Below are 19,074 nucleotides of genomic sequence, written 5' to 3'. Positions count from 1 at the left end.
ATTAGGAGTGTGGGGCATTGTGGGATGTCTCCTGAAGGCCAGTAGCAATCGACATAAGCAACATAGGGTCTACACTGACACTATGTCGCCCTAATTACATCAACAGTGTTGCCAACTCTCATGATTTTGTCATGAGTCTCATAATTATTGTTTTCCTTAAAGCCCACAGCTCCTGGAGTCAAGTGGATATGTGAAGATTTCAGCCTTCATTGTTAAAGAAAACGTAAGTTTCTAGCCACTTGTGGCTGTGGAGAAAGATTCAAAATGTGACCCCAATGCACCTGAATGGCTCAAAAAGCAGAAGGCAAGTAAAAAGAACACCGAATCTATTATTTTTACATAATCTCATAATTTTAAAGCCAATCTCATGATTTTTGGTGAGCCTGACTCATGATCTTTGAACATTTGGGGTTGGCAGTGATGCACCAATCATCACCTACTACAGGACAGGCTCAACAAGGACAATAACAGAACACCACTGGCCATCACATACAGCCCCCAGCTAAAACCTCTCCAGCGCATTATCCACGATCTACAACCTATCCTGGAAAATGATCCCTCACTCTCAGAGACCTTGGGAGGCAGGCCAGTCCTTGCTTACAGACAACCCCCCAACCTGAAGCAAATACTCACCAGCAACTACACACCATACCACAGAAACACCAACCCAGGAACCTATCCCTGTAGCAAACCTCGTTGCCTACTCTGTCCCCATATCTACTCTGGCAACAGCATCAGAGGACCCAACCACATCAGCCACACCATCAAGGGCTCATTCACCTGCACATCCACTAATGTCATATATACCATCATGTGCCAGCAATGCCCCTCTGCCATGTACATTGCCAAACCGGACAGTCCCTCCGCAAAAGAATAAATGGACACAAATCGGACATCAGGAATGGTAACATACATAAGCCAGTAAGTGAACACTTCAATCTCCCTGGTCATTCTATTACAGATTTAAAAGTCACTATCATTGAACAAAAAAACTTCAGAAACAGACTTCAAAGAGAAACAGCAGAACTAAAATTCATTTGCAAATTCAACACCATTAATCTGGGCTTGAATAGGGACTGGGAGTGGCTGGCTCATTACAGAAGCAGCTTTTCCTCTCCTAGAATTGACACCTCCTCATCTATTATTGGGAGTGGACTACATCCACCCTGATTGAATTGGCCCTGTCAACACTGGTTCTCCACTTGCGAAGTAACTCCCTGCTCTCCATGTGTCAGTATATAATGCCTGCATCTGTAACTTTCACTCTATGCATCCGAAGAAGTGAGGTTTTTACTCACGAAAGCTTATGCCCAAATAAATCTGTTAGTCTTTAAGGTGCCACCAGACTCCTTGTTGTTTTTGTAGATACAGACTAACACGGCTACCCCCTGATACTTGACAATCATGACTCTATGCTGCTTGGGGAGGTGGTGTTACTAATTTGGCGTAGAGAGGCACTTACAATGGCGGGAGCCGAATTTAAGAGAAGACACTTCCAGCTAGGTGGATGCAAGACAGGTTACATCAGCCTAACCATGTAGTGCAGACCAGGTGTAAAGCTCTGTTAATCTATGCCTGTTCCCTGTTACATCTCAGTAATGACCAGAGTAACCATTTGGTCAGCTTTTTCTGTGGCTTAGGTTTTGCTGTACATCTAGAATCCACTTTAAGATGAGGAGAAGTCAGTTGGTTTTTCTTTTTAAATGTCTTCAGTAAATAAAGTTCCTGTATCTGAAGAAAAGTGGCTGGCAACTCCCTGGATATTTTTAAAGCTTCCAAAAATAGATCCAAGTCTCAGACAAAATGAATGGAGCCAAGAGTTAGATGGAAAGAAGCAGTAAAGGGTGGTTTGTCTGAAGCAGTTATTACTGAAATCCTCCTCCACCCCAAACGCCACTACCTTGAAGCATGGGCCAGTTTTTATTCCCATCTTTATAGCCTCTGTCTCAGCCTGGGAGGAGCTGACTTAACTTTGGTAGGGAAAAGTAGAGGGAGGGTGCTCAGCTTCTCTGTGTTTGTGCTCTTTGGAAAGCGTGGGGTGGAGAACCAATACCTTTGGAGTCAACCCTGATTACCAAATTGACATATCTACCTGCAAATCAACACAACGGGCCAGATCCTGGGCTGGTATAAATCTGCCTAGCTTCATTGACTTCAGTGGAGCTAGTCTGATTTACACCAGCTGAGACTCAGCCCCTGCATCATCCCATTTCAGGAACTTATTCTGCAAGGTGCTGAAGCCAGGGGGAGTTGATGTTAGTGGAAGTTAAGAGCCTAAATACCTTCAAGGATCTGGGTCTCAGTGCCTCCCAGGAGGTGCTCAGCACCTTGAAGAATAAAACCCTTATTTTGCATATGGTCTTTCATACAAACTGTCTTCTAACTCCCTTGCAGAGTTAAATGATATAGTACAGTAGAGTGGTAATTATAGAAAATGCAATAACGAGGAGTCCTTGTGGCACCTCATTGTTTTTTCTGATACAGACTAACACGGCTACCATTCAGAAAATGCAATGATATCGGAGTCTTCAGTTTATTTACTCCTTAGATCAGAGTGAATGACAAATTAAAAGGTATAGGCAAGAGAGAAGAGAGCTCGATGTAATGGGAAAGAGAGAGGGAAGGTGCTCCAAGTGGCAGGAACTGCAAAGGAGAAGACTCTCACACTAACAGTGGTGAGATTGTGTAACAGGCCAGTAATAGATGAGTGCAGGGAACAGAAACAGGAGCAGTGACAAAGGACAGGACAGATTCAGATCTGTCATAACTCCACTGATATCAATGGAATTGTGCTCACTTATACCAGAGGTGTTATACCATGAGGTGGGACTGGGGAAGTCTATGGAAATTTGTAAAAAGGAGAAGGGCCATTTAGAAACAAAGGCCCTGACTCTGGTCTGCAGTTAAGTTGTGTGCTACCTTTGTGCCTCCTGCAGCATGGAGACAATTGGGGACCAGAGTGATCCTTGATGTAAGCTACAGCAGCCTCAGGGGCTGCTCTAAATTATGCTGTGCTGCTAAAAACTGCACTGCGTTCCAGTCATGCCCTCCAATCCACCCCCAACCACACCCCATGCCAGGGTTGCAAGGGGAGAGGGCATCATAAAGCTTTTACATTTGTTCTGTACTGGATAGGAAACCTCCCTTTAGAAAAGAGAGCGGTTCCACTCCCTTTGTGGCTCCTTTACATTACCAGAGTGGCATCAAGAGGTTATAGCTTTTGGCCTAGAATACTGAAGTGACCGTGGAGCTGGTGGCTGGTTTGAGGGTGAGTTTGTGCTTCTCCGTATGTGTGAGAAGGCAGACAGTGGCGTTTTGCACAGGCTAGGATCACTTGCTATGAAACAAGGTCATGGGACACTGTCATGGGTGCAAGACATTACAGCTTGCCATCAAAGGGCACAATGTGCTCTCCACCATAAGGGGGGCAAGCACCAGGGAGAACTGCCTCTCAATGCTGGGTAGCACCTAGGAGTCAAAGAGCTGTTTTGTCCTAAGAGTTTCACACAGCCCAGACTTCAGCAAATGAAATGCAGCTTTGTGCTTAGAGTGGTGCCAATAGGGCAACGGATTATTTAACGGTCTGTTAAAGCTGTTGCTTTGGCTGCAGCTAGTGGTGTAGGAGGAGTTTGCTGTCTCGCTCTCTCACAACTCACGGGCTGTGTCCTCATGCTGCTGTTGGAGCTGCTTGTGAGCTCTGGCAGGGGCAATGCCAGAATCCATTGCAGGGAGCCATAACAATCCTGTGAAAAAATGTACAAATTCTTCTGGAACTAGCCAAGAGGAGAACACACCCAGCCCGTGTGCACTGAGACAGAAAACCAGAAGATCCCTTCTGACCTTTTACCTCTCTATTCAATGGTTAGCTAACACTTATATCTAGTCTGTCTGTAGCATAGCACCTTTCAAAACCTGAAGGCATTTTACACACTTAAAAAGTACATAACTGTCACCACCAAAGCACAACCACCTCTGGGGTGGAATATGACAGCAGGAATACCATGTACCACAGAAAACAGTTTAGGACAGGAAGTGAAGGAGAATACTGTATCCAATTAAAATACCAGAGAAATTTAGGTGAGTGGAATAGAATTCCATGTACATTTTCACCTGTGACTGTCATGAGATGTCCCCAGACTTTATTCTATATATCTCTGATTCCATGATTAGTTTCCCAAGTAAAGGTTTAAGCTTAACGTACTGTGACGCCTGCCATGATTTGGTCAGTAGGATGCACAAGTGGATCTACAGTTTAAACTTGCAACTAATAGAAAGTGCTGTAACAGTGAGTCACTCATTACCAGAGTATCTGAGGGCCTAGAGTGAGAAAGTGGATCTGTTTCACCACTGCCTTGCCTCTGTGTTAGGAGTTGGATCAGGTCACAAAGGATGAAAAGTGAATAAGGAGCTTTATTCCTCACTTCCTTGGACCTTGTGTCATTACTTACACCTGTGTAAAGTGCATGCCAAATGTGTTCCACTTAGAATGGCAGCATTTTACTCCCATTTTGCGCTCACTTTGCACAGGTTTGGATGTTGACACAAGGTGCAAGGAAGTGGAGAATAAGTCTCCTTATTCCCTTTTCATTCTTTGTGACCTGATCCAACTCCTGTGGAAGTCAAATATCCATTAACTTCAATGGGATTTGGATCATGCCCTTACGCAGTGTGTTTACTTGCTATATTTTACCCAGTTTGGGCAATGAAAACACAACTATCACTGTCCCTCTTTTCTAATTTGTTTCACTCTCTGGTTCTTGCTCATTAGCACAGAGCTGCAATGCTTAGGTTACAAAACTGCAAGGGAATTTTTTTGCCTTTAAAAATAAACCATTTGCATTGACATAAATAATGGAAACAATTCTCTCTCTCTCTTTATTTTTTATTTTTTTTAAAATTTAACATGTTATTTATAAAACTTAAATGTGGCTCTAAACTAACCTGACAGTGTCCCCTTTAATTAATTAATCTTCCCCAGTGAAATAGCTCAGCATTATCATGCTCATTTGATAGATGGGGAAAGTGACGCATAGAGAGGTGATAAGAGATCACACAACCAGTTTACGATAGGGCCCATAGAACTCAAAAGACCTGTCTCCTGGTTTCTGTCACATAGCCACTAGAGCAGTGGTGGGCAACCTGCAGCCCATGGGCTGCATGCATGTGGCCCATCAGGGTAATCCGCTGGCAGGCTGCCAGACCGTTGGTTTACATTTGCACGTCTGCCCACAGCTCCCAGTGTCCATAGTTCGCTGTTCCCGGCCAATGGGAGCTGCGGAAAGCGGATTACCCTGACGGGCTGCAGGTTGCCCACCACTGCACTAGAGGACTCTGCTTTAATGGCCTGATTTTTTCAGAGATCTGGAGCACTTGCAATTTCCATTCAGTTCACAGGAGGTTGTGGGTGCTCAGCATGTCTGAAGTTTAAGCCACAAACTACTTTTGCTCTGGTCAAGGAGAGGCAAATTGACCAGGAGTAACTCTAAGAAAAAGGAGGTTATTGCAGCTCCAGGGAGTTGACTGCAGCTAAAGGTTTGTTAAGAAATGAGGTTTGTTATTGCTGCCTCTTGAGAGCTTTCATTTTCCTGTCTGACGCTTCCTATCTCATAAAGCGCGCCCTTTATTTCCTCTTGAGCCTGTTCTTCCCTCCCACCCCAACCACAGCTGCTCTAAGTAACTTGTGGGTCAGAGACGCCACAGGGCATATTTTATGCAGATACTTTAATGGGTCCTGAATCTGATACAAAGCCAAAGAGAACCTTTCCATTGACTAAAATGAGCTTTGGAACAGGCCCAGAATTTGCAAGTTTAACTCACTGGTGAAAGTAGAAAGATGGGATCAATTAGCTGTTTTTTCATCCACTTTTAAATGTATTTATAGAGGAAAATTTAACTCTGAGGTAGTGTCCATTTTTGCAGCCATCTCAATGTCACTGGTTTGTTAAGTAATCAACATTTACTAAGTAGTTTCCACACTTTAAAATCAATTATAAATAATTTTAGTAAAAACCAGGGGCCAGAGACAAAGCTGGTGTAGGCAGGAGACACTGCTACAGGCAAACCTATTGTAAGTCAATAGCATTTCACTCACTTGCACCAGATCTGAATATCATAGGGGTGCCATATTTCAGGTTGAGGACACTGCAGGGGAGGAGGGTACTTGCGGCAGGGGTATTCACTGGAGATGGGGGGCAGTGTTGCTCCATGTCACGGTGGTGGGTGGCCAGGTGCCCGGTTTTTGACTGAAAAATCCGGTCGAAAAGGGGACCGGACAATGTATGGTCAGATCTACTGACTGGACACCCAATGTCTGGTCACTGCAGGCAGGAGACGTGGGGAGGCGCCGGGTCATCACCCATGCCAGCCCCTACTCAGCCGGGGCTGCCTCCTACCTGTGTCAGGTGGCAACCTGGCTCTGCAGGCGAGTCCCTCTTCCACCGGACGGGGGATGGGAGGGGAAAAGCAGCAAGCGACGGGGAGGGGCGGGAGAAAGAGGAGTGGATGGGGGGTAGGGCCTCGGTGAACAAGCAGGGCAGGGGTGGAGCCTCAGGGGGAAGAGGTGAGGCAGGGGAGGTTCTGGCACTCCTAGTGGAGTGTCTGGTTTTTAAATATTACTAAGTTGGCAACCCTAGTGGCAGGGCAGCTAACGCAAGCCTAGGACACATTGACAGCCTTCAGTCAATGCCTCTGTGCCTGCCCCCCTCCCCAGGGCTGAAAGCCGAGATCTGGGTGGGCAGGCAGATTCCAGCAGCTGTGGATGCAAGGGAATGGACCAATCAGGAAGCGGACCAATTGGGGCTATTAGCTGCAGTGTCTGCTCTGCAAAAATCCAGGACATTTCCTATTATTTGAAAAATTCACCAGGACAGAGGATGGAAGCTCAAAACAGGCAATGTCCTGGAAAACCAGGATGTATGGTTACCCGAGGAATATGGCACTTCTGACATGTGCAAGGTCAACTATTTGTGTTTGTTTATGAGGTCCAAGAGCTATTTATAGGGCAGAAATGATGAGATATATGGTCATCTCAGTGTATTTGGTTGCTGGATTCTGGAAAGACCAGATCTTACTTTATTTTGGCCCCATCATGTGGCCAAATTAAAAAAAAATTCATAAAAAACAAAGAAAAATGCTGAGAGATTCAGCTTTTTCCAAATTCCTCTAAAACCCAATTTCACAGTCCTTGTAACGGCATTTTTGGCAAGTCATTGTATCACTTCAGTACTAATGCCAAGTTTAATAAGTGATTTTTTTCCATGGAGTGCTAAAAAGAAATGAAAGGAATCTCAAGAAAAATGAATAGTGTCTCCCCAAGTCCTGGAAAAAGGAACATGGATTTAAGAAACAGTCCCTGTCTAAAGGCCTTGTTGTCTTGTTTCTAAGCAGGCAACACTTCCTTTGCAATCAGAATAGGAACTGCAGGATTGGACTCTCAGTATTAAAGCCAAAGGGATGCAAATACGAGCAGGTCAGGGAGATTTTTGGATGGTCAGCTGTAAGGCAGCTTATGCGGAATAATGATTTAGGGTATGTTGTTTGAGGGTCCTACAGCAAAAGTAAAAGCTTAGCCCCTCAACTAATTTTTTCAGTGATTTTAGTTGCAAGTTTCTGTCACTGACCTGCGATTGTATTTAGAATAATGTCCTAGGGGCTCCAGGAAGCAGTGCTGGGGCTGACGTGTGCATTTATGGCCTTGTCTTCGCTTCTAGAAAAGGCGTAATTTTTACCTCAGAGTAAATAATGTGGATGAGCTATCCTGAGTAAAAACACAGTGAAGACAAGGCAGTTTAGTTTTACCACAAGGTAAACTAAGCTAGGGTTACCATTCGTCCGGATTCCCCCGGACATGTCCGGATTTTTGAACTAAAAATAGCGTCCGGGGGGAATTTGTTAATGTCCGGACTCCCCCCCCCCCCACCCATGCAGAGCACGCGCGGCTAACAGGGCAGCCAGATGGTGCCACTTACATGGGGCTCCGACAGCGAGAGAGAGTCCCTCCTCCCCCTGCAGCAGAGCTCACTCCCTCCCTGCATTCACCTCCGGCAGTCTGGAGCTCCTCCCCCGCTGCTGCCCAGCGTTCCGGGAGAACGGCTCAGGCCGTTCCTGAGCAAGCTCCCAGAGAGACCTTAGGCGAACCGAAGGCCAACGACAAGGGAGCCAGGGGGTCGGAGAAGGGGCAGGGAGGTTCTGGAGGGGGCAGTCAAGAGACGGGGGGGGGGTCGGGAGTTCAGGGGGGGCTTTCTGGGAGGTGTGTGGATAAGGTTTTGGGCAGTCAGGGTACGGGTAGGGGGTAGGGTAGGGTTACCATACGTCCGGATTTTCCCGGACATGTCCGGCTTTTTGGGCTCCAAATCCCCGTCCGGGGGGAAAGCCCAAAAAGCCAGACATGTCCGGGAAAATCGGGGGGGGAGGGGGCAGGGACGGGGGACGGGGGCTTGGGGGCCGGGACGGGCCGGCGGAGCGGTGCCTGGCCGGGGGCTCCGGGGCCGGGCCGGCGGGGCCGGGCCGGGGGCTCGGGGGCTCGGCCGGGGGCTCGGGGGCTCCGGCGGGGCTGGGCCGGGGGCTCGGGGGCTCCGGCGGGGCTGAGCCGGGGGCTCGGGGGCTCCGGCGGGGCCGGGCCGGGGGCTCGGGGGCTCCGGCGGGGCCGGGCCAGGGGCTCGGGGGCTCCGGCGGGGGCCTGGGGGCTCCGGCGGGGCCGGGCCGGGGGTTCGGGGGCTCCGGCGGGGCCGGCACCGGCGGCTCGGGGGACGGGGGCTCGGGGGATGGGCCGGCGGTGCCGGGGGCCGGGCTGGGGACCGGCGGTGCGGTGCCGGGGGCCTGGGGGCCGGGCCGGGGACCGCAGTGCTGGGCGGGCCGGGGGTGGTCGGCCGGGAGCCGGGCCCGGGGCCGGCACCCCAGGGCCAGCGTGGACCGCGCCTCCTCCCCCCACACTCTCCCTTACCTGCTTCAGGCTTCCCGCGACTCAAATGTTCGCGGGAAGCAGGGCAGGGGGCGGAGACTTTGGGGAGGGGGCGGAGTTGGGGCGGGGCTGGGGGCGGGGCCGGGGGCCCGTGGAGTGTCCTCCTTTGGGAGGCACAAAATATGGTAACCCTAGGGTAGGGTCCTGGGGGGCAGTTTGGGGGGGATCTTAGGAGGGGGCAGTTAGGGGATAAGGAACAGGGAGGCTTAGGTAGGGGGTGGGGTTCTGGAGGGCAGTTAGGAGCAGGGGTCCCAGGAGGGGGCAGTCAGGGGACAAGGAGCGGGGGAGGGGGGTTGGGAGTTCTGGGGGGGGGCTGTCAGGGGGCAGGAGTGGGGAGAGGGATCGGAGCAGTCAGGGGACAGGGAGCAGAGGGGTTTAGATGGGTCGGGAGTTCTGGGGGGGGCTGTCAGGGGGTGGGGAGTGGTTGGATGGGGTGTGGGAGTCCCAGAGGTCTGTCTGGGGGTGGGGGTGTGGATAAGGGTTGGAGCAGTCAGGGCACAGGTAGGGGGTAGGGTCCTAGGTGGCCAGTTAGGATTGGGGGGAGGGTCTCAGGAGGGGGCAGTCAGGGGACAAGGAGCAGGGAGGCTGAGGTAGGGGGTGAAGTCTTGGGGGGACAGTTAGGGGCAGGGGTCCCAGGAGGGGGCAGTCAGGGGACAAGGAGCGGGGGGGAGGGTTGGGGGTTCTGAGGGGGGCGGGAAGTGGGTGGGGCAGGGGCGGGGCTAGGGCAGGACAGGGGCGGGGCTCCTCCCGTCCTCTTTTTTGCTTGCTGAAATATGGTAACCCTAACTAAGCGAGGCCAATATTATACCCCTGCCTAGAGCTGACCTCACCTAGTTTACTTCACAGTAAAACTAAGATGCTTTGTCTTCACTGTGCTTTTTGCCTCAGAATTGCTCCTGTGTTAGTTACCTCAAGGTAAAAAAAATACCCACCTTTTCCAGCAGTGAAGACAAGGCCTGTGTGTGTGTGTTACCCATGTTGGTGTTACATGAGCTAGGAGTGGGACACATGCATTGAGAGCTTTATTTGTTTCCAAAGCTGAGTGAAGCAGAGTAGATTTGTTACAGGAATGCTGTGTACCTATGATGGGATCAGCACAGAGTTTCAGTATAAGTAACCCTGTACTGACCTCTGCTATCTTATCTTAAAGATCCAGGACACTCTCTTATAAATCTCAGACTCTGGTCAGATTACTTCTTTCCCTATGCTCACTGGGTCAAATTCACCCCAGTATAATTCTATTGGCCCCAGTGAATTCACCTGAGGGATGAATTTAGCCCAGCCTTCTTATTACAACCTGATTCTAGAGCTCTGCCTGAATGCCCTGCTTTTGCATGCTATGAATTAAACGTGGGGAGCACAGTCTGGATCCACAGTTATGCTGAAGGAGGAAGTGGTGTCAATGACCACTCTCTGCCTAACATCTTTGCTCTTCTGATTATATCCGCTATCCGTCTGTGTTTGTAGCGAGTGGCTGCTGCTGTGGTATTCAGCACTTCCATTTTATGCTATTAGAGCATATTGATGTGAAAAACACTTTCAAAATCAGTTTATGCCTGTGGCTTCGTTAGATAGGTTTATATTAATAGAATTGTAGAAACATAGGGTTGGAAGGGAACTGAATAGGTCATCTACTGCAGTGCTTCTCAAAGCCGGTCCCCCGCTTGTTCAGGGAAAGCCCCTGGCAGTCCGGGGCGGTTTGTTTACGTGCCGCGTCCGTAGGTTCGGCCGATCGCGGCTCCCACTGGCCGCGGTTCGCCGCTCCAGGCCAATGGGGGCTGCGGGAAGGGCGGCCAGCACATCCTTTGGCCCGCGCCACTTCCCGCAACCCCCACTTTGGAGACCACTGGCCTAGCCTGTTAAAATCCTCCAGTGGTGGGGTTCCACAACTTCCTTGGGAAGCCTATTCCAGTGCTTAATTATCCTTATAGTTAGAATTTTTTTTCCTGATATCTAACCTAAATCTCCCTTGCTGCAAATTAAACCCATTACTTCTTGTCCTGCCTTCAGTGGACATGGAGAACAATAGAGCCCTCTTCTCCTTATCACAACCCTTAATATATTTGAAGACTGTTATCAAGTCCCCCCTCAGTCTTCCTTTCTCAATACTAAACATGCCCAGTTTTTTTAACCTTTCCTCATAGGTCATGCTTTCTGAATCTTTTATCATTTCTGTTGCTCTTTACCTAGCTAATATTGCACAACCCCTTCTCCCAACTCCCTCCATCTTCCAGACTGATCCTGTGCCTATTTAAACTCTTGTCTGCCTATTAGACTCCCTGTATCTCCGCTAAACTTATAATTGCCCTTTAAAGTCTTGAGAAATCCCTAATGTAAATACAAGCATTCCTGACATATTCCTGTCCAATATTTATTAGTACAATGGGACACCTTCTGGAACCCAGAGTGCAGTCCCATTGGCTGGACTATGCATCAGAGTTCTCCGGGGGGGAGAGGGCAGCTATCCTCCAACCAGAGCCAGGGAAATGCTGTATCGTCATTACTTAAGCCTCAGGACTCCCCCTGCATGGGTCAGAAGAGCTGATGGATCTGCGTAGTCATAGACCCAGCAGTCTTGTCCCTGCTCTGTGCTAACTCCGTGTGCTAGAATGCACAACTCACTGGCACACCACCGGGGGTCACTAAATTTACTCTTGGGGGAATTCTGCACCAAAAATTAATAAATTCTGAGTACAACATTTTAAAATTCTGCATATTTTATCTGTCTACATAACATAATATAATCACGGCAGTTTAAGTTATTTTGGTAATTGATTTCAAAATACCTGTCAGCAAGTGGGTCTCTAACAATATAGACAAAAAAAATGCTGAATTTTTTTTTTGACAAATAGATTCCTTACTAAGCACATTAATACAAAACGTTGAGTAATTCATTTAAACTACAATACAGAAATGTATTTCCCACGCCCCTCAGAAGCAATGCAAAGGCTTGCAGGAGGAAGGGGTAATGGAGAAGCTGAGGGAGAGGGAAGGAGCCTGGGAGTGAACCTGGAGGGTTGTTGGGTGTGAGTGTGAGAAGTATGGAACGGGGTTTTTTTTTTTTTTGCAGGGGGAGGAATGGTTACAGAGTTGGAGAGCCTCTCCCATGCAGACCCTGGCTGACCCCTAGCCTCTCCCATTCAGTCAGGCATATCTGCCCCCGTCCCTGTGTGTCCTTGCACCCCCCATCCATGTGTGTCCCTGCAGTCCCCTCCCATTCAGCCACTGGCTCAATGCTGTCACCCCTTTAGCTCCTGAGCCCATTCCCCAGTCTGTTTGTCAAGGCTCCTTCCCCACTCTGAACTTTAGGGTACAGATGTGGGGGCCTGCATGAAAACTTCTAAGCTTAACTACCAGCTTAGATCTGGTCCGCTGCCACCACTCCCAATGTGCTAATTCCCTTCCCTGGGTAGCCTTGAGAGACTCTTCACCAATTCCCTGGTGAATACAGATCCAAACCCCTTGGATCTTAAAACAAGGAGAAACTAACCATTCCCCCTCCTTTCTCCCACCAAATCCTGGTGGGTCAAGATCCAACCCCCTTGGATCTAAAAACAAGGAAAAATCAATCAGGTTCTTAAAAAGAAGGCTTTTAATTAAAGAAAAAGGTAAAAATCATCGCTGTAAAATCAGGATGGAAAATAACTTTACAGGGTAATCAAACTTAAAGAGCCCAGAGGAACCCCCTCTAGCCTTAGGTTCAAAGTTACAGCAAACAGAGGTAAACACCCTAGTAAAAGGTACATTTACAAGTTGAGAAAACAAAGATAAAACTAACACGCCTTGCCTGGCTGTACTTACAAGTTTGAAATATGAGAGACTTGTTCAGAAAGATTTGGAGAGCCTGAATTAATGTCTGGTCCCTCTTAGTCCCAAGAGCGAACTCTCTCCAAAAACAAAGAGCACAAACAAAAGCCTTCCCCCCACCAAGATTTGAAAGTATCTTGTCCCCTTATAAGTCCTTTGGGTCAGGTGTCAGCCAGGTTACCTGAGCTTCTTAACCCTTTACAGATAAAAGGATTTTGGAGTCTCTGGCCAGGAGGGATTTTATAGTATTGTACACAGGAGGGCTGTTACCCTTCCCTTTATAGTTATGACACTGTTCCCTCCACTAGCCCGTCTGAACCCCAGTTTGTGACTTCTCCCAGTAGCCCTGTGTGTCCCACTCTGTCCGTCCAGTACCTCCTCACCTGGCCCTGCTGTGAGGAATTCAGCCTCTTATGGTTGGCTGCTCTTTTTTCTGGTGCCACAGCAGCTCTTGGTGGGCGAAAGGTGTAACTGTAGTGCCTCTCCAATAGAATCGATATTCTGCAGAGAAAAAAAATCTGAGGGGGGACATGAAATCTGTGCACGTGCAGTGGTGCAGAATTCCCCAAGGAGTATAAATTGTATCTTCACTTTCTGCAGCAGAATCATGCTCGGTCTCCTGGATCTAGGCCAGTGGTTCTCAACTGTGGACACCGTGGCCTCATGAGGCCATCAGGGGCTTTTCTTGCGACCACAGCCTCCTGGGCTATAATGGGGGGAAGGGGCAAAATAGCACCTCCTCCCCCTCTCTGTTGCTCCTGGATGCACTGCCTTGGAGTTGGTTGTTGGGGCTACCGTAGGGATTGGGCCCTGTCCTCCTCTGGAGTCATCTGGGGCACAATGCTGTAGGAGCAGGCAGCTAGTGAATTCCCTGCCTTCTCAGGGGCAGTGGGGCTAAGGCTTTGGGCTTTAGCCCAGGGGTGGTGGGGCAGCAGCAGGCTCTGGACTTGGGCCTTCGGGCTCCAGGCCTGGGCTCTGGCTGCGCGATGGCAGGCCCCAGGCTCTGGCCACACAGCTTCAGGCTCCGTCCCTGGGCCCCGTCGTCCGGCTGCGGGGCTTCGGGCTCTGGCAGCACAGCTTCAGGCTCCAGCTCCCCCCTACCTCCTCCAAGTCCTAACCCCCATCTCCCCTGGCCCACACTGCCTCCCCCGACCCGCCATTCAGGGCTTAATTTGTCCCCAGGCTTGCTGGGGCTGAGAAAGTCTGCTGTGAAAAGTGATACTTGTATGTTTGTTAATATCACTTTTCACAACAGACTTACTAGCTATCAATAAATAAATTACAATTATTTGGACATGTATATGTGCATATTTCTTTGGTTTTCCTAAAGCTAATTAAGTATTTAAGGAAAAAGTGTGAGAGTGGCCACCAGCAAGAGTTGCTGACTGCATTCTGAGGCCATGAAAATTTTTGTCTTGAGAACCCCTGATCTAGGCTCATCACAGCAATAGAGGATGAGGCAGCATTTGGCCCTATAAAATAAAATATTGGTCAGATTTTATGCCTGCCTGCCTTAAGAGTGTCTCTTTAAGTAAATACATTTGGGAAAGAAACAGAGTGACAGAGAAGCATTAGAGAGTTTGAATTCTCCATTTCATGTACATGGGTCATTTCTTTGATTGCTGTTTGTTTAAAACAAGGTATCACTAGAATGGACAGCAGTTGTGATTTTTGGCATGCCTCAGGCGACTGGTCATGGACTATGGAGCATTTAACACCTACTTCATTGGTTACAATCTGCTCCAGATTGGTTGTGACTTTAGTAACTGTTTGATGGCCTGTATTAAGTAAATTTGGGTGTGTATATGTTTCTTGTTTCAGTTCCTACTGGACATGTGCCCAGATCACAGAAACCACCAGGACAATTGACGCCATGGGGATTGCTTGCTAGGCATATCAAAAAAGACCAAGGGTCAAAACTGAATTCTCCTCCCGGGGGGGTGGGTGGGGAGGGCGACTTCTGGTGAGGGTGAGGCGTGAGTTCCGTTGGTGGGCCAGAACTGGGGAAGATTGCATTGTGCTGTGAATAAATAGGGGATGTCAGTCTCCAAACCTGTCCACTTCTATATAGTGTTCTATTTCATATAGATTCTTACACCACACTCGTGACGGCAGTATCTGGCACCTGTCACCCAAACTGCCGCAAAATGGGCACTGTTTGTCCTCACTAATTATCTTATATCTTATTTAGGCTGCAAATTCTTAAAGTCCCACACTAGATTATATACAAGGCTCTTTTTTTTTCTTCCTAGCAAGTAATGCAGGGTGTGACAAGTGGACATTATCGATCCTCTCGCTCCTATATAGTACCAAGGAACAGAGAGAGAGCTGCATTCTACAAGTGCTGCAGCTTCTGGATCAATTCCAAAGGAAACCTGAACAGGAGCAGGTTCCAATAATCTAGCCTGAGGCTGAAGGCATGAAGAGCTGTAGCAAGGCCTGCATTGGAGCGGAAAGGGCATTTGTGAATAACTCTGAAGATACTTTGGAATGAAAAATGCTGTAGAAATGTAAAATATGATTGTTAATGAAAAGTATCCACCCTGCATGTTCAGACCTTATGGTCTGAGTGGAGGGAGGAGGCAGACCTACTGTACATAGAGTGAAAAGAATAGTTTGTAACAGTTCAGTTAATCGTCAATGAAGAACAGCCTGAAATGGCTACATGGTAAATGCACAGGTTCTCACCTTGGGTCAGTTCCTGCCAGTGGTTCCAACTTGTTCCCTAAGCTTCCTCCCTAGCAGCAATGGCTTTGTTTTCTGATAGGGACACTACACATTTGCTTTGTTGCCCTGTGGCATGTTTGATGGAATCATTAGCTTTTCTCCTGTCCTCTTTGGTGGGGGCTCTGCAACTTGCCCATCTTGTGCACATGAGGAGTTAACTTGCAGGAAGCTGCGTGCTGGAGAGCCACTTTAGTACTTGTATTAAAATATTTCTATTTAATCCACAATTTAAAATTAAATCTTTACCACTTTCTTCCACTTAAAAGACAATACTGCTAATCTGCTTAAACTAGGAACAATAAATCATCACTACATAGGCCAGATGAATACCTGCATCATCAAGGAGGATGCTTAATGCCACCCAAGTCCAATTAATTTTTAAATACTTTACTAATATTTGATTCCTGAGCAAACTGAGAATAACAGCATTTTGAAGTCCTTGGGCAATGTTATTCCATCTGTACTGCCTCCTCTAGGGATCTTGCTTTATTTGGGCCCTAACAAGTAGACAGTTCTCCCTTTAAAACTCAGCCCATTGGTCTAGCGCCCAGATATCTCTTCTGTATCTTGCATGTGACTTTCATGGAAAACATAGCCAGGCCGGAGCTCAAGTCACACAAGGTTGTGCAGGGAGGGCTCAGCAAACAAACCAGAGCTTCTGGAATCCAGTCTCTTCACTCTCAGCAGGTGGAAATAAGGGGGAGGGGGATTCTTGGTGCAGCATCCTAACTCCTGACATTTTATTGTGATGTTGTAGCGTGAGCAACCCTACAACACAGAGCTGCCAGTGACTGCAGGTGTCAGTTCAGGCAAAGTGGACCCTAGCCCTGGGAGCCCGAACAGAGGCAGGCTCATGTACCTCCCCTGTTCTATAGCGCTACAGGGAAGAGGAGGGAGACGGCAAGCAGCAGGAAGGAAGTGACTGCAGGGGGTAGGTGAAGCATGTAGGCTTGTGCCCCCATCACAGCAAGCCCCTAACTTTTAGACACGTTCACTAACACAGCCATCATCTAACTGGCTAATCATCTCTGCACTGGTGTCAGAACCTGCACCCATGCTTCAGTGTCCCCTATAAACCACTGCAAGGTGCACAGTCACCCGGGTGTAGGAATGATCCAGCCACACCTCATCCCAACCTTGGCAGTGTCGATGCAGGCTCAGTGGGCCAGTTGCCAGCTACCCCTACAGGGTCCCCCAGCAAAATGGCTGTTCCCTCTTCGGCCCTGCCCCTGTGCTGGGGGTGACTGCAGAAGTGGCTGGTGCAAAGGGGCTGTAGGACAGTTATGAATCTGGTCCATTGAGTTTGAATCTCCATCATCAGGTACAGAGAATGGATGGAGCAGGTGTGGACTGAGGGGAAGAGGGAGGAGGTGGGGTGATTGGGATGAGAAGGAAATGTCTAACCTGCTGGGAACCTAACATCACCTTGAACATTCTACTTGTATGTTGGCTTGTCTGTTTAGAATGTAAGATTGCTGGGGCAGAGATGGAATCTTCCTGTGTGTTTAGGGTTTCTCTACACTCCATTGCAAACACGTGTCTATATGTAAGGGGACTGTTGTCCCCTTACTAAAACTCAGTGGGGGTGTTTTGGTTGGCTAGCTCCCAGTACCAAAAGAAAGGGGAAGGGTCGATGAGAAATCAGGACCCTGAGACTGACAGTCCCCAGGAACAATGGGGAGAGGCCAATGCTCCAGGTCATAGGTGCCGACTCTGTGAGTGCTCCAGGGCTGGAGCACCCAAGGGGAAAAATTGTGGGTGCTCCCACTGGCAGCTCCCCGCCCCACCCCCCCGCCTCCGTTCTGCCTCGGCCTCCTCCCCTGGGAGCACTGCATGCCCGTTTTTCCCCCCGGCTCCCAATGCTTGCGCCGCAAAACAGCTGATTCACATGGCAAGCGCTGAGAGGGAGGGGGGAGGAGGGGGAACTCCACACGCTCGGGGAAGAGGTGGGGCCAGGGCGGGGATTTGTTCAGTCTGGCTCCAAACCTGGCTCAAAGGAGCAATAGACAGCCCAATGTCATTAGTCAAATCAAAGCAATGGGCAAGGATTTCCATACTCCTAGCATCTTGAGTTACTTATTTCAGTAATCAAGTTTCAGAGTGGTAGCCCTGTTGGTCTGTTTCAGCCAAAAGAATGAGAAGTTTTTGTGGCACCTTAGAGACTAACAAATTTATTTGAGCATAAGCTTTCGTGGGCTAAAACCCACTTCATCGGATGCATGCAGTGGAAGATACAGTAGGAAAATATATATACACAGAGAACATGAAAAAATGGGTGTTGCCATACCAACTGTAATGAGGGCAATTAATTAAGGTGAGCTATTATCAGCAGAAGAAAAAGAAACTTTTGTAGTGATAATCAGGATGGCCCATTTCCAACAGTTGACAAGAAGGTGTGAGTAACAGTACGGGGGGGGGGGGGAATTAGCATGGGAAAACAGTTTTACTTTGTGTAATGACCCATCCACTCCCAGTCTTTATTCAAGCCTAATTTAATGGTGTCTAGTTTGCAATTAATTCCAATTCTGCAGTTTCTCATTGGAGTCTGTTTTTGAAGTTTTTTTGTTGGAGTATTGCGACTTTGAGATCTGTAATTGAGTGACCAGCAAGGTTGAAGTGTTCTCCGACTGGTTTTTGAATGTTATAATTCTTGACGTCTGATTTGTGTCCATTTATTCTTTTGCATAGAGACTGTCCGGTTTGGCCAATGTACATGGCAGAGGGGCATTGCTGGCACATGATGGCATATATCACATTGGTAGATGTGCAGGTGAACGAGCCTCTGATAGTGTGTCACAAAGTTCAGCCACGATAATGTCAAGGCAGACCTGGTGGCTGAACTTTGTGACTTTGTCCTCACCCACAACTATTTCACGTTTGGGGACAATGTATACCTTCAAGTCAGCGGCACTGCTGGACACTACAGTGCTAATAAGCGATTGTCACATAAACACCACCCTATACCGGAAACCTACTGACAGCTATACTTACCTACATGCCTCCAGCTTTCATCCAGACCACACCACACGATCCATTGTCTACAGCCAAGCTCTAAGGGCTGGTCCACACTAACCCCCCAGTTCGAACTAAGATACGCAACTTCAGCTACGTGAATAACGTAGCTGAAGTCGAAGTATCTTAGTTCGAACTACAAGGTACTTACCGCGGGTCCACATGCGGCAGGCAGGCTCCCCTGTCGACTCCGCGTACTCCTCTCGCGGAGCAGGAGTACCGGTGTCGACGGCGAGCATTTCCGGGATCGATTTATCGCGTCTAGACAAGACGTGATAAATCGATCCCAGAAGATCGATTGCTTACCGCCGAACCCGGAGGGAAGTGTAGACGTACCCTAAGATACAACCGCATTTGCTCCAACCTCTCAGACAGAGACAAACACCTACAAGATCTCTATCAAGTGTTCTTACAACTACAATACCCACCTGCTGAAGTGAAGAAACAGACTGACAGAGCCAGAAGAGTACCCAGAAGTCACCTACTACAGGACAGGCTCAACAAAGAAAGTAACAAAACACAAGTACTCCTCGTTCTTCTTATTTCAGTAAGTTCCTACAGATATAGTG

This window comes from Chrysemys picta, chromosome 9, assembly GCF_011386835.1.
Source record: "Chrysemys picta bellii isolate R12L10 chromosome 9, ASM1138683v2, whole genome shotgun sequence".
Taxonomy (NCBI): domain Eukaryota; kingdom Metazoa; phylum Chordata; order Testudines; family Emydidae; genus Chrysemys; species Chrysemys picta.
The sequence above is the reverse complement of the archived record's forward strand: the minus strand, read 5'-3'. Positions refer to the sequence as shown.